Genomic DNA, 15608 nt, shown 5'->3' on the forward strand with positions numbered 1-15608 from the left:
CTAAACATTCTCGTTCTCTATTATTGTATATATATATGGCGGAAATTGACAGCAACCCCTAAGTAAATTTTCTTTCTTTTACAAGGATGTCCGAAATTATCATTGACTGGAGTTTATTCACTGTAGTTACTGCGTCACAGCCTTCTGTTTACCTTTACTTCCGGAAACTTGAACCCTCCCAAAAAAACTATAATCCTGTTTGGGTGTATCCACTCACAATACAAATAGCGCAATTTCCGCACTTCCCATTGCGACTTATATTACAATATGACCCCTTGGAAAGCAACAGCCGTGATACGGAAGAAAGACAATTGTAGGCCAAGATTCACGCGTATACCAGCTTTACTCTAAGGCTTCCGTCTGGATTCACTGACCCAATTTACGCAACGGAGCCAATGTGTGTGCAGTTAACTGATGCTCGTTTACGCTATCTACTTACTAGAGATCCCACCAAGACCATATATTACTCGTTTTCCTTTCCGCAAGGATATTAAGGATTTTCTTTGAATACTCCATGCAGCAGTTCAGCATATGTGGCGAATATACAGAAAGTAATATACGTAACGGCCTCTTACGCAAAGTCCTAAAGCTTGTTAGTGCTATTCGCACTGCTTGCGTAAGTAAGTGGGCCAGTGTGGGCTTGAATAAAGAAGAACATGCAAAGGGCGATGTCCTTCCGTTGTATTGAATGCTGAATGGTTTCGAGTTCACTGCATCAAAACGGCACCTTCGAGAAAATGCCATTAGGATGAATGAGTGGTCACTAACGAGAAGTTCATCAATAACGGAAGAGATTTACCGTCGGATAAGAACAGTCTGCAGGCAAAAAGGGTCAAAGGATAAAGGAATATACCGTTGAGACTCTGACTCTTATTTGAAGGGGCGAAAATCGCAAGTAGCCTTTGTTGAAAGCAGAATTATAGAATTCTGCCATAGGGCATCTGTCGAATATTGGCCTAGTTCAAAATTCATGGCAAAAGGTTAATCCGCATCTACTTTGACTTTGGCTGATACCAAGGATACATAGGAAAGAAAGACCGATCGCCAATGTTCATTCTCTGTCAATAAGAATGACCAGCCCTAACTGAACTGTTGTGGATTTAACTCGTGTTGTATGCAATGCCAGAGGCACCGCTGTAATTCTACCCTCGTAAAAGTTACCCACCTCCCGAGAGGTGGTTGCTGATATGAAGTTAAAACGGATACAAATGGTGAAGCACTAAAAGCACTACTCCCGAGATCCGTTATAGGGTCAAGCCTGAAGACAACGAAACAGAAGTGTCTATCATTTTGAAAATGAAGGGTAGTCCTCGTCGAATTTGATCCGAAGACAATAAAACTACTTTCTCTGAAGCAGTGAAGGGACTATTGGTAGGGAAGCCTCATATTTCTAGCGGACATCATATAACAATAACAATAATCGTTGGCGCAACAATCCATTTCGGATCAGGACCTTGAAGTGTGTTAAAGCACTTCATTCAAGATCAAAACGGTACACTACAGTACACTGTAGGAGGCAATATGGTCAGGATTGCGCTCGCCCCAGATTATCGCAGCTGAGTCGACTGGTAACCGACATCTATCTCTCCGGAAATCCGAAATCTTGACTGCCTCAAGGAAAGACCGCAGTAGATCAGGTCATCAATCGTGAATTTCCGAAAGTAACCAACGCACCGATTGACACCACTTCCACGAATTCTCGAGGCCACAGAAATGGAAGTTGCGCAGCAATACGGTTAGATTATGGGCTCATTTCTGCAACCTGCCGCGGGTCTGACAAAGTAAATACAGTAAAGGGAAATTGAGTTCTATGCCAAGATCGTGGTGTGCCTGATGAGAACGTTGCACAAACTGTGAGTTTGAGGCGATGTCCAGTTTTCAGTTTGCTTAAATGGAAAGACCTAATACACAGTTAACATAATCTGCATCGTACAGATGCACCAGAGGACAAGCGTTTATGAATTGCTGTGGCGCTGTAGTGGCGAAAATTATTAGCTCCGGAAGGAGTGTAACAAACGCCGTTTAGCACAGCGCCTATACCACCAGGAGGAGGCATGTACCACAATGACAGGGTACAGATCTGCCAAAACGAGACTCCGCAGCGTGATAAACAGAACCAAAGCTCGCTGTTGACAGAACCTGGTCCATGAAGCGAATGGGGATCCGTCGAGAATCTGTTATAAACTGGTAGTCCGAAAAATCCGGCTCTATGGAAACCCTGTTCACTTAAGGTTGGTATTTGTGACTAAGGGTAATCCAAAACGACATCAGTCTCCTGAGGATTGCAACTCGGTAAGTCCTTCGGCAAGAAAGAAAGTTGAGTCCTTGTTTGCAGTCAAAGAAGTCTAAGTAAATAGATCGGTCCTGATTGACGACACTAACTGATAAGGCTACATTTGTGGTTGGTGCATTAACTTAAGAGTGCGTCACCCAAAATATCAACCTTCGCTTCACGGTAGGCGTATATCGTAAAATTTTACACCACAACTTTCCCAAAGATAATAAAAGGAAGTGGCTCAATAAGACGGAATAGTTCCGCCATTAATATTATAGATAAGAAGCGCGTGACTGACCTTGAAGAGGTGTTATCGAGCTCTCTTTGTTCAACAAATATTTCCCCAGGCTTCCAGACGAGGACTGTTGAGGTACTGAAATTACTTGGTGTTCGGAACAATCTAATCACGACCGCTTAGTTGCTGCACACTTCAACTTCCATCTTCAATTAATTTAAGCGTACAAGACGCCTCACCAGATTCATGTTCTCCGATGGAGAAATCTGAGGCATGGCTTTCACTTCAGCCGAAAGCCTGCTTTCAGTATTTACGACGCGATCAGCCAGAAAGAAGAGTATAGCAACACCCATAGTGAGAGAAATTAGAAACGCGGTTATGATCGATCTATTGGTGGCACTATTACCTGATTCTTTCAAAAAATACGAAAGGAGAACTACAAGTTACATCTTGCTGTCAGAAACTTCTTTTCTGTGTACCAGGAAAAGTGGAGAAAAAGGGAGCTGATGACAACTATTATAATTTCATTATGTGGAAACGAATCCATGCAGTCCGGACACCGTGAACCCAGACGATGAGAGCGGAAGGTTTTGCCGGTGAAGGCAAAGCTTCTTGGAAATGAGGACATGGGCGTTGCTGCACTACCAAGCGTGAGCACATTCGGAGAAAATGAACGCGAAGAAGCGGAGCTTTCGACAGAAGGAGGTGGAAACAGACTCGTAACCCCGATGAGGTCCACACTAGCACAGCAGACTATTCAATTAGCTATTGTTTTTACATTAGAGTACACGCATGTCTACAAAGATAAAAATTAGTCAAATTGACATCCAGCAAGCCAAAACGTCTTGACTTTTACTGCCAGTAAGTTTGCAAAGTTACAGGACTGCTCCTGTATATTTCTGATACAAGGGCCATGAGTTCGGTTTAACAAAATCTGTAGAATCAGATTAATAAAGGGGTCTAGAATCTTCATCGATGATAGATCCACAAGACCGAGAGCGTAGGTTCTGATATGAAAATTATTAGAGGCAATTATGCAGAGACAATTCTGCTCCCAGGATGATGATGACCTCCGCCGCCGCAACTAATGGATATGACAGTATATGCAGAATCAGGTGATCTTGAACTTTTAATAGGTTGTGATGCAATCAACATATTCATTGGGGGAAAAGGACATGCAGGCGAACAATTTGTAATACAAAGACGGAGTCCTGGGAAAAGCGATTGGACAAAGTTCAATGAAGTACTTCACAACAAAGTGCAGCTCCATAGATGACTAAGCACTTCTCCGGCGATAGAAGATCAATTGAAAATTCTGAATCCAGTCTTTTAGAGTGTTTTGAAGAGGGTTCTTCCATTATTCGGAAACTGGAAGGCGAAAGAGAGACTTCAAGGTTGTGCAGTCATTAAAAGGGTTGATTCGGCCAGGTTGGACTCTCTTAGAAAACTTGATGCAACTTTCACGAACTTCATAGTTTAATCAGTGAAGACTCCCTTGGCGGCAAAGCACCCGGGACCATACGTAACAGAAGTTGGGGAGAGGAGAATTGTGGTTTTTGCAAACTCCCCAACAAAGAAATACTGCAAAGAGAATTGGAACGCTGTGAGAGCGATGGTTACAAATGGAAAAACAAGAACTACAACAATATTCTTTGAACAGTAAATAAATATTCAGTAAATATAAATCCTAAATCCCCCTCGGACACCACCTTGTCGTAGTGGGGGAGCCTGTTGTAGCTTACTACTACACTAAGGGTGAACAAAATCTGAATATGGAAACGAAGAATTTAAACTCTCCAAGTGGTAAGAAGTCACATGCTTCGAATCCATCCGAGGCGCGGATTTTGGAGGCCTCACCACATTCATGCGTAACCTGCAGCCTCTGCACTGACTTCTGCCGTGGGAGTTGGTTGGATGGCAGAATGTCAGAGGGACAATTTACCATCCTTCGTGAATGCCTGTGGAAAAAAATGCTGAAGCCTGGAACAAAGCCACGATTTAAGAATTAAGGTTTACGCGATGGGCTTCTCCTTTTGCGCAAGTTCACTATTATGAACACTAAACTACGCAGGACAAAACATAGTTAGCGGGCCCTCAAAGGAAGGCAGGGGATGTCATCCGCATGCTGGGTGAGCAGAATCCGGGCATGGACTTTGGACACTGGAGGGTAAAGTTCATGAACGACATGAAGGACAAATCTATAAACGAGAAGGTTTTCAACTTGATATTCAAACATGACCAAAAGAGTCTGAATGTGCTCAAGGGAAGTCACCATACGGTGCTCCACTTTTTCCTAGATAGACAGAAAATCAGGCATATCAGGAAACTATAGAGCATCATCTCCATTTTGAGAGAGAAGAAGAATGATAGTCTTCGACTCACACAATATTGAGCATCTTCGGTGCGCTCTCCCACAATGGAGCTGCGCACGGAGGATAGTGCATACAGGGGCGGAACCCCCGTATGGGGGTACGTACTAGCGAAGGGACTAAAGAGTGAATCCTACCAGCTAGTAACTTCTCTTACACTTTCAAAGGAACAGGTGGAAGAAAGGGAAGCCAGAGACCTGAACGAAACTGATTTGATGCCAGTTCGAGTCATCGAATCTATGCAAACCGGACACCGTAAACCAATCAAGATGCTAAGTGGAAAACAGACGAATACTCTGCGGGATGAGATGAAATTTTTCATGAATGGGGACGTGGGAAATGCGATATCTCCAAGTGCAGCTTTTCCCAGAAAAATCAAATACGGGGGGATATACTCTCTCTTGTTGTATGGTGTGGGGGAAACCCCGTCGCACGCGGACTGCCGCATACGCTTCTAACTGCTTTCCATAGCACAATAGAGTAAGTTTATGTCAAAAAACATAAAGATTGGTCAAATCAACCTGCAGCATGCCAAAGCCTCCTAATATCTGTTGGCAGCGAGACTGACAAAGCTGCAGGATTTCCTCTACATCCTTTTGGTGCAAGAGCCGTGGGTTCGATTTAACAGAATCTGTGGCATTGGATCATTAAAGGGAGCTAGGATCTTCTACCATGAAAGATCCATAAGACCGAGAGCTTGCGACCTGATACCAAGACGGTTAGGGGCAGCCATGCTGAGACAGTACTGTTCCCAGGACTTAGCTACGGTCATCACACAATATCAGATAAATGGCAAGAAGAGGTTGCGATGCGAATGCTCAACATATTTGTTGGGCCAGTAGCAAATGCAATCCAAGAGGAGAGAAGCTATTTGATTTCATCACTTCAGCTGGTCTATGACTGTAAACGTAGGGTGCGCCCCTACGTTCGTGGGACCGAGAAGAAACGAAGTAATTGACCTAATAATCTGTACCTCAATTGTGATTGATTACACACTGGCGAGTGCTAGACAAGGTCTCACTGTCAGATCACCGGTACCTAGAATTCAGTCTGACTAATGCGGGCGAACAGTCTGGAGTACAAGAACGGAACCCTGGTAAAACGGATTGGACAAAGTTCAATGAACTTCTTGGCAATAAAGTGCAGTTCCCTAGGCGACTAAGGACTTCTTTGGCGCTAGAAGATGAATTGAAAACTCTGGACTGCACACTTTTAGAGTGGTATGAAGAGGCTTGTCCTATTGCCCGAGGCCAGGAAAACGGTATCTTGGTGGAACCGGGAACTGCAAAGACTCAGGTAATCAACGAGGCGACTTCTGAGCCGTGCTTGCTAAAGTAATAAGAACGAAGACTGGTTAAATTTCAGGAACTCACAGCGTGAATATAAGAGGCCTGTTAGGTGTTCGAAACGAGGCTCCTTTAGAGCGTACTGTGAGGAACTGGAAGATGAAAGAGAGAATTCAAGGCTATACAGAGTCCTCAAAATGGATGAGTCGGCCAAGTTGGACCCTCTGAGAAAACCCGACGGTACTTTCACGAGCTACAGACTGGATTCAGTACAGACCCTCCTTGAAGTACACCACCCGGGAGAATGGGTGAGAGAAGTGACAGGGGGAGAGTTGACGGTTCTTGCAACCCCTTCAACGCGCAAGTACTGCAAGGGAAAGTAGAACACTGCGATAGCGGTTGTTACCCATCAAAAGGTGAGAGCTGCCATACTGTCCTTTGAACATTTCAAAGCACCTGGCATTGATTGCATCTATGCGGCAATGCTAAAGGAGAGTATGAAGCACTTAGAGCAACCTCTAAGAAATATTTTTAGAGCATATCTTACTCTGGGTTACGTGCCTTCCTCTTGGCAAAAGGTTAAGGTAGTATTCATACCGAAACCTGGCAAAGATGACTATTCTAATCCAAAGAACTTCGGGCAAATCAGTTTGACTTCATTCTTGCTGAAAGGTTTTGAGAGACTGGTGGAGCGTCACATTCGTGGAAATGCACTTAGGCCGCACCCACTTAATGAAAACCAACATGCTTACCAGCGTGGAAAGTCCTGTGAGTGCGCTCTTCATTCTTTGGTCACAAAGATAGAGGTTGCAACTTTAAATGGTGAGTACGCGATGGGGGTGTTCGTGGACATTGAAGGGCCTTTTGACTGTGCGCCTTTTCAAAAACTTTGTGATGCCGCCAGAGCGCATGGTGTTGATGATGCTTTCATAAAGCGGATCCATGCTATGCTAGCTCAGAGATTGCTATGCACTGAGGTGTTTCGATTGCTATCTGACTGCAGAAGCAACGAAGGGCTGGCTCCAAGGAGATGTGTTTTCGCCACTTGTGTGGAGTATGCTGATCGAATCACCACTATGCGAACTGCAAAATTTGCCAATATACGCTCAAGCTTATGTTGATGATTTGGCTGTGCTGATCGGGATCTTGGAACGGTTTGTAGGAATATACAACGTGCCGTTGATTTGATAGACAACTGGTGCCTGAGACATGGTCATTCAGTTAATCCAAATAAAACCACGATGGTATTATTCAAAAAAAGGAGAAACCTGAATGGAATTTGCCTCCATGAGATGAGGGATACTACCCTTCAATTCTCTGAAGAACGGAAATATCTGGGAGTCAATCTAGATACAAAGCTTCGTTGGAACAAACATGTAGACGCAAAATTGAAACGAGCTCTCACAGCTTATGGGCTGTGCAGGCGAACCTTTGCCTCGACATGGAGACTCAGACCTCATGTGGTAATGTGGATATACATTGCCATCATTAGGCCGATGTTCGTATCCGTAGTGTGGTGGGTTAAGGTGAGACAAAAAGGTTTTCACCGTAAAGTAGGCGAACTGGAAAGAACTGTGTGTCTGGGTATCACTGGTGCCATGAGCACGACCTCCGGCGTAGCTCTAAATGCACTACTCAATTTGTAATCATTGGATATATTTATTCAAAGCACCGCAATGAGAGCAGCTCATAAACTAATTCAATTAGCATTGGAAGAGTTACCCTCAAGCATAGAGAGAACTGGGAAGTCTCAGAGGAATACGTGGCGAGATATACGGAAGTCTTCCATACCGATAGCGCAAAAACAGAAGAGGGGTCTGGAGCTGGAGTCTATCTCTCGAATAAAAACGAGAAGTGGGCTTTTCATTTGGGACAATATGCAACGGTTTTTAAAACCGAAGTTTATGCGATCCTAAGGGCGGCAAACTGGGTGATTGACGAGCGGTTGAAGGGCACGCGCATCGCAATCTGCAGTGATAGCCAAGCTGCATTGAGGGCGTTGAGTACTCCTTTGATCACCACAAAAATCATGCAGGAATGCAGAAACCGTTTGAATTCTATCTCTAGATTCAATATGGTGGAACTACTCTGGCTACCTGGTTACTGTGGGGTAGAGGGAAGTGAAATCTCGGATGCTTTAGCGAAAGAGGGGTCAATCTTCCCCATGCCGGGACCGGAACCAGCAACTGGAGTATCAGTAGCATTGGCTAAGTCTGTTTTGCTTCCCACAATGACAGTTGAGTTTAATGAAAGTTTATCCTGTCGAAAAGCGGGAGGACTAGCAGATGTATTGTAGGCATTCTGGCAGGCCATAAATTCACTAGCTGGGCACATGTTCAGGATAGGAATTACTCAAGATGATACGCGTCCCCCCTGTAATGAGGAAGCGGAATCCACGGAGTATTTCCTATGTGAATGCCCCGCCTATGGACGCATCAGGCATCAGATCTTTGGTGCCGATGTTCTCCAGTTGCGACGGTAGTACCACATCCACTAACGGAAATCCTACGATACGTTAACGAATCTGGAATATTCCGTTTAACGGGGGTGGGGGCTAATGGGCCTAAGTGCTCAGAAGCTGTAGCATCTCCCGCACCACACAAACACACACACACAAATCTAAATCCAGGCGAAGGATCACTATCTGCGATTATGACGATCTGCACGGGGCACTAATTTGTCGAGGCTGGAAGAGGACTGCCCTACAATTATCATTGCAAAAGTTGCATAGAGGAGGAAGAAACCCTCAGGCATTTCCTTTGTGATTTCCTAACTCCAGCTACAGCCACGGTTCACTGGACACTAGGTGAACAACTCTTTGGGTACCTCAAGGAGATCTCCACCAGGGTACTAGAGCTGCTATTCTTTGCGACGGACTGTCTCTGAAGATTTGAGCAGGCGGGACTTTGATTTCCTACTTTTCCCACGGCTGGCCTGATCTTAGACGATTGCGGTATCAATCAATTTTTCCTCTTATTATGAACTGAGCATATTCGGCTTGAAGTCATCGCGGAGACTGGTATCAGAGGCGGCGACATCGATAATACCACGCCGCGCTGCGAGTAACAGTTTCAATACTCGTTGACGCAGTTTTCTTCATCGTTCGACTGAAGTCTTCGCTGAGTTTCGGGACGAATTTCATAAAGCGAGTCGAATTCACGGATGTGGAGAGATGTTATCTCAAATCAAAAATGAGATTGCGGCTCGACTATATGCTGTTATGTCGCTCCTACAACTATAATCAATTATGTATTGTGGTGAAGTTGCGGCTGTTGAACTTCACGGCCAAAAGATTCGGTATCGCCTTATTGGTTTGAGCGTCCGGAGAGACCCACCATGAAAAATTCGTCTGGAACATCGGCGGGACACATTTCAACAGGACATTGTCCGGCTGACTCAAATCAGCTCTGGGAATGCAAGCAGACGGGTGAAAACTAAAGTGCAGAGGGGTCATCAAGTCTATGCCATTCCCAACGGGACACCCGTAGTTGAAATTCTGAACATACTAAAGCAGGCTTTTTTATGGCGCCGAACTGCCTTTCAAAACTACTGAATAGATGTTAGGCGGCATTGTTTTTCAATAAAGTATGGCGTGCGCGAGCTGACAGACTTGATGTACTTAGATGACATTAAGTTTTATGTTGGTACTGACGACCACCTTAGAATTCTGTTGCAAGAGTAGGCATGTTCAGTCGTGACATTTGAATGGCATTTCGATGAGCCAAGTGTCAAATCCAAGCCATACACAAAGGTCATCACGAGCCGCATGCCGATCATAGCATTGTTGACCACCACATCCAATCCAGACCGAGACATACTTCTACAAACACCTAGGTATTCTGAAGGAATTGGTGATCTGAATTTATTCGCTATCTCTTCACCGGTTTATGCACTCAGAATAATGCCGTGGGCAAAATCCGATTTGGAAAACATCCAGTGGTGGATACGGACTTCTATGTCTAAATTCCGAATATATCATCTACACTCTGCCGTGAAGCGGATGAACCTGCCTCGTGACATCTGACGTAGGGCGTGGTTCACGTGGCGGCACATCATCGCCAAGTCGACTCGCTGCGCGCTTATTTTTACAGCAAAGAGCAGGCGAGTCCCTTGCACGCGGCTGTCTGTAAAGCAGACTGTGGGCTGACTCCACTTAACTTGAAGGATCGATCTTACAGCCCTTGGGGTGAGATAAAACCAAGAGCGGATCGATGAATGCGAGTCGAAGGCAGTGCACGGAAAACACGTCAATTTATCGATTTAGATTTGTCGAACAGATGGATGCGTGCTGAGGAACTCTTTGCCTAGACAGATGGAGTTATGTGTACCATTCAGGACGGCGTGGTCGCCACTCGAACTTATGAAAAGCGCGTGCAAAATGTATGGTTCAGCGTTAGAAATGTTGGAGTATCTCATTTCTACCTGAACTGAAATGGAACCGGTGCAATACGCAAACAGGAATAATGCTGTATATAAAGTGATTCATCAAATGTTGTATACCAGCGCGGGCTGGTCACGGGAACATGACCGGTTTGCCGATATGAGCCACAGGCAATATTTGACAGTTCTGCTTACGACATGTATTGGGACCCGCAAGTTCTAAGTGGTCGCCACATACTACGCAAAAAGCGTGACCAGCTGTTAATTGGCAAGACGGGTCGTCTTGCCCATATTATTGATGTTGCTATCCCTACATTAGCACCATTGAAGAAAAGTTCGTGGAGAAGAAAGTGAAATATAAAATTTGCCGTCTCGAGAAAGTGGTTGTAGTTCCCATAATATTATCTGCTTCGGCTTCGACCTCCCTTGATGTCCCGGGACTCTCGCAGAGTCTGGTTCAAACCATGCAGAAGTACACCATTCTGCATACGTGCTCGATGTTGGGGGGATTTCTCGACGGATTCTCTCATTAACCTACCACCACCAAAGCCCCTTTATCTTTTAAGCAGATAGGATCGTCCGATCCTAAATGCTTGGCACTTAGTGCTAGTATTAGGTAAAATCCGGCATCTGCCGAGATTGTGACAACTCAGATATAATATTAAGATATTTTGCAAATTTTCTGAACAGCTCCCGTAATAAATAACTCAACAATAATAAATAATAATAACAATAACATAACCTTCAGGATAACACTGAAAAGTTTGGTGCAAATTATACTACTATTAACAAAATTACAATAGGTGCGTTCTATGTATGAGTAGAATGTGATATCGCAATAAAGAGAATAATCCGACAAACTTAACGCGTATACACATGTGCAAACTGAACCGTGGTTCACCCATATATTTTTCCGCAAGAAATACTCAAAACCTGGCCTGTTATTTTATTACAATGGTAATTTTCATAGTTTACCAATTTTCTAGTGAATATCGTAATTCAATCTATCTTATCGTCTTATAACTATTACACTTTTCATTTTTATTCACAGATTGTTGCTTAGACACTCAGACGAATGACGCGACATAATGTCTTTATTTACCCTATAAATCCATGAAGTGGGTCAATTTTCGTAACTCTTACGTATAGACATATTGTCGTTATTGTCCTAGGCATTATCGCCCTCTTGCTGTGGTTCAGATTGAAACTGAGAGAAGGATAGGTGATTGTTGAATGCCCACATAAATGACGAAGTGGTTCGCCTTTACGATTATGACTACCTTTCGATCTTAGATTAAATGTGACGTGATGTGTATAAAAAGTGAGTTTGCTCAATGACCGACCAGTTCATGCCAAAAGTGACAATGTTCGCATATTGTGGTTTATAGGTCATTAATTTTGAAGCGTTTGCGGGTTATGAAGAGGTCCATAATCCTCTTTATGTTTACTTTGATTAATAGAATCGGATAGTGCGGTCGTGGAAATTTATGAGGAAGATAGAGCAGATTGTCATTTCTGGGGCAGATGAAAAGTTATCCGGAAATTATTTCCTTTCCTTTGAAAATTTCCATACTAACATGGTTCAGTTCGCCTGACCTAGAATCTGGAATTTCCACATACACGCGCCTAAATTAATTGGTTCCCAGAATTTCATGTTTTTCATGTGGACTTACAGAGCTTGTATGAAGGTGACACGTGCCCACACTCAAATGAAGAAGATTTTCTGTAACTTAATTTTTTAGAGCCCGAGGCAATTGCCAATTAAACTTTTGAAGCGAAGTCGATACTTATTATGGGAAAATTTTCTTTCTGTGTGGATATACAAAACTTTGCCAAATGAGTCTGATACCTGTTAGCCATATCTGCCCTACAAATCATTTTGATTTCAGCTTGAAAACAATTAGAATAATCTCCCGAGTTCTTTGAGAGAAAACTTTGTTAAGAGCTCTATACATGCGGAGAGAGAGTGTAAACTCACGGCTCACGAAGGATCCACGCGTTCCATGGACTTTCAGCGAAATTGAGAACAAAATTTAGCTAATTACCCGCAATCCCTTTGCTCCCTGTAAGGTTATTCCGTGGTTTCATTTAACCCAGATTTCTTCTCTTCTCTTTAATTCTTTTCTACTATCTTAATAAACTAACTAAACTTGATTAGTTCTACTTAAACTTTTGACATACCTTTGGTTGGCCAATTCTGATGAACACTGGATCAAACGGGCAATAACCATTACCATGTTGGTAGCAGCAATGTCGGATACGGCACTGATGATCCTGAAAATGAGGAATTGGGTGAGCTTTTACTGGACGTATCGTAAAACAAAAACTAAAAAATTAAAACAAAAATAAAATCCCTAAAACTATTGGTAACACAAAACGAACAATAGATCCGACCGCCATCAAGTTGCTTAATTACCAGCGATTCGAGTTGAACCCCTGCTCAGGGGTGAAATCATCCAGCACTGAAGATGCTAGCGCCATGGTCACTTGGTACTAAACTATATTACCAAATAGCTTTGAGGTGTATAAAGGGCCGAAAGGTCAACCAGTTGAATACGGCGCTGACTGAAATAGAAAGCGCCGAATAACCTTTTGCGATCAGTGCGCAAATAGCAGCAGGTACATGACATCCGCGTTATCGCAGTGTTAAGACCACAAAGCAATAGGTGCAAAATCGGCGCGAAAGCCAAGATCGTTAGGGATGTTTTGGGGTGCGGTCCCTTTGGCACCAATCGTCCCACAAAGATAAACAATATTACAGAATATTTTCACAAACAGCATGTCTGTCGCTTAGTCTGTGGTCGAATTTGTAGCGTTGTACGGTCACCGCACTCGTAGCACTCACAATGATTCTCAATTGTTTTCAAAATTCATTTTTATTAAGGTTTTGTGTAAAACAAAATTTTCTGTCTGTCACACACACTTTTTTCCCAAACGGCTACATCGACCCAAACCAAATTTGGTAGGCATAGGGGAACTATGAAATCCCACGCATACCGTGAGTTACATATGCAACAATATGGGAACTTGGGAATGACAATGTTTAAGTAATGGTTCTTGAAAAGAAACGCCTCTATCGCAAGTTTCTCGACGATAAAACTCTGGCCAGTTAGCGAATTTATGAAAATGCCGACGCGGGAGCAAATAAAGCGATCATTGTCATCCAAGCCGTTCATTAGAAAAACCATTACCATAAACTGGACACTCGGGATGGCGAGAGAGATCTATATGACAAAAGCCGACACCAACGTACACAAGATATCGAACACTTCTGTTGCGATAATGACAAGAACGGTAGTTTGCATACCGTCAAACCGTGGCGGATAGATGGCCAGAATATTTCGAGCAGGTTTCAACTGAAGAATTTTTTCATCCTCCACTTCGACAAACATTGTCGACATTTGGATCGATTCCGCCCGTCAGCGCAACTGAAGTCGAGAAAGCAATAAAACGAATGAAATTAGGAAAGCAACAGGACCTGATGACATTGCATCTCAGCTCTGGAAAGCGAAGACTTGGGACCCAACATTGCGGCGCAGCGAACTCTTTAATGGAGTTATTGAGGAGAGTAGAACACCATTTGACTGCCAAGAAAGTACCACAGTTCCAATATGGAAAAAGAAAGGTAGTCGAGCACAATGTTCGAATTATCGTCCGACGCGGTTATTTTACCATACCATAAAGATTTTTGAACGCATTCTTGACAACCGTATTCGCGAAATCGTTGAAATAACCGTGAATCAAGCCGGATTTGTCAAGAACTGCGGAACCATTGACGCAATGCACGTCGCGCGGTTAGTCATGGAGAGACACCGTGAGAAGCATCGCTGCCTTTATATTGCACTTCTGGATCTAGAGAAAGCGTTTGGCCGTGTGCGACATGAACTCATTTGGTATACGCTAGAACAACACTAAGTGTCAGAAGAACTCGTGCGGTGGGTTCAATTGCTCTACCATAATCCGAAAAGTAAAGTTCGAAGTGTGGCGGGTATATCAAAACCGTTTCGTGTCTCTGTTGACGTAAACTGTTAAAGTAGTGCCCTCCCACTACTCCTCTTTCTTCTTGTAATAGGCACTGTCACACCCGAAAATCTAACGTCCAGCGCCGTATACACTGCTTTACACAAATGATGACTACCTAGCGTCTAATTGCAAAAATGATATCCAGGAACGTGTCCAAAAATGGAAGGATTGCCTCATGCAACACGGCCTCAGATTGAATATGAAAAAAACTGGATTTTTGATGACCGATCCTCGGCGATCAAAGGGTAGTATAGGTCCCAGGGCAAAACGTGGATTGGTACCCACGATGTAGCATAAAACCTGGTAAACGCCTGCTGGACCAACACCACCGTGGTGATCGCTGGGAGTTCTTTCTTCATGAAAAACTGCAGACGGAGAAGGATGAAGGGGAGTCTCCCGCGCCTAAAAAACGGACAAAGTGTACCAACTAGTCCTCCAGGTTTGATGTTGGGTTGGGTTGGCAACCCTACATGAAAAACAAGTGTAACGAAGCCACCGAAGGAGCCTCGGATAGGATGGATTTCACAACGACGAACCCGACAACGGATTAACGATTGGCGTATGATACGTGCGCTCCTTGCACAGACCGACCGATCCACAAACATACGTGGGCCTCACCAGACGGGACCACTTTCAACCAAATTGACCACGTGCTGATTGAAGCCTGGGAGAACCAACAAGTCTGTAAACTTGAAAAGCACAGGAACCGCACCAGGCGCGCAAGTTACACCAACAAATCAGCAGGATGAAGCCTTATACACCTCGATGCTCATCCTGCCGAGACAAAGGGGGAAATCTGATTTCCGATAGAATGGGCAGATTGGGGCAATGGGTTGAGTACTTTGATAAACTACTGAACAACCAGAACATCGGCGAGTTGGAGGTCCCGCCAACTGAAGACGACGGGCAAATGCAAGCATAGAAGAAACAGTCCGTACAATTCGTCGGCTTAAAAACCATAAGTCGCCAGGAGCCGATGGAATTACAGCCGAATCAGTTAAATATGGAGGCGACCAATTACACCAAGTCGTTCATCAACT

Source organism: Hermetia illucens, chromosome 4, assembly GCF_905115235.1.
Source record: "Hermetia illucens chromosome 4, iHerIll2.2.curated.20191125, whole genome shotgun sequence".
NCBI classification, from domain to species: domain Eukaryota; kingdom Metazoa; phylum Arthropoda; class Insecta; order Diptera; family Stratiomyidae; genus Hermetia; species Hermetia illucens.